Consider the following 1,396-nt stretch of genomic DNA (forward strand, 5'->3'; position numbering starts at 1 on the left):
AAGCTCAGGCTCTTCAACATATTTTGCCATTCCCCCTGGAGACCCAAGGATGGAGTGAACCACAAAACCCTGGGTGGGCTGATATCTAGAGTGGGGAATTAAAGGTGCATCAGCACTGTAGAAATAATGTAGTTTGATACCTGGTGCAATATGAACTCCATGCACCCCCTAGTGACACCACTGGCCTGTTCCTTCAAAGTAGTTACTGGTGGACTTGTAATGGACTAGTGCCCTCTAATTGAAATAAATCAGTCTTTATTCACCTTTAATAAACAAGGCATTTGAAGAGTGAGTGAAGGGTACATGTTGGTGGGGGTGGAAACAAAAGAGATGTAGATGAGTAGCAAACTAAATTGAAGAGATTGTAAAATGGCTCCCATGCTACAGGCCAGCCTTTCCGAAACTGATAGTTCCCAGATATGTTGGATTCCCACAGTTCGCAGACAACAATAATAACATGGGCTTTATAGTCCATATGTAGAAAAAATGTAGGTTGAAAGAAGGGAAATTTAAAAGGTCACAAAGAGCCTTTTTGAAGGAATCCGTAACAAAATGTGCTTCCTTAAGTTCAAAAGGGACAACTTCTGTGCCATTGTCTTTAATGCCTGTGCTCTGGCCTAACTAATATTCTAAACAATGAATTAATCAATAGTAACACAGCCAACTAAAAGAATTCAATTATTAGTGTTTATAGTGGTAAATTAATGTTTCAGCTTTGAGTGTTTAACATTGTTGAATTAATTTTCAAACCTAATGCTCCAAGTTATAGTGCTGGCAATGATATCTACCATCCTGTTAATGGCCACCACATATATTGTTGCTGTGTAGGGCTGATCTGTGACCCTAACAGAAAGAATCTTCCTATGCCTTCACTTCATAGCCCCGGAAGTAGGGTGGACACACACTCCACCCTAGTGAGTCCTGTTGTTAGAAGAGAAGTGTCTTTTTTGTAGTTGTCCGCAGCTGAGCCAGTGCATTTTCTCTGTATGCTGTGTACAGGGGATTCCATATGGGGAACAATCACGTCTTTTTAATATGAGACATTGAGATCCACATGTCACCTGACTGAATGGCTAGTAATCTAATTCCAACATTGCTGTTCTCTGCCCCTAACAACTGATGAGAACTAACTTGTGGTGGTACACAGAAAAGAATCTGGGGAAAATACTGTTTTGTTAATGAAGAAGGAAATCAGTCCCACATAAAAAGCCTAGAGGAACAGCCACAAGGAATTAATTAACACATTGCATACAAACTAAAGGGGGGAAAACACTAGGACAAAGAATTTTGGGGCTAGAGGATGAACTGAATTAGAACTAGAAAGGAAGGAGAAAAGATCAGGTTGCAGCTCAGTGCTGCCTTTGTACTTGTGGTGTGACCTATGGGTGCCTGATCA

This window comes from Sceloporus occidentalis, unplaced genomic scaffold (assembly GCF_023333645.1).
Source record: "Sceloporus occidentalis isolate IW3139 unplaced genomic scaffold, rSceOcc1.0.p SCAF_2, whole genome shotgun sequence".
Lineage (NCBI taxonomy): Eukaryota > Metazoa > Chordata > Lepidosauria > Squamata > Phrynosomatidae > Sceloporus > Sceloporus occidentalis.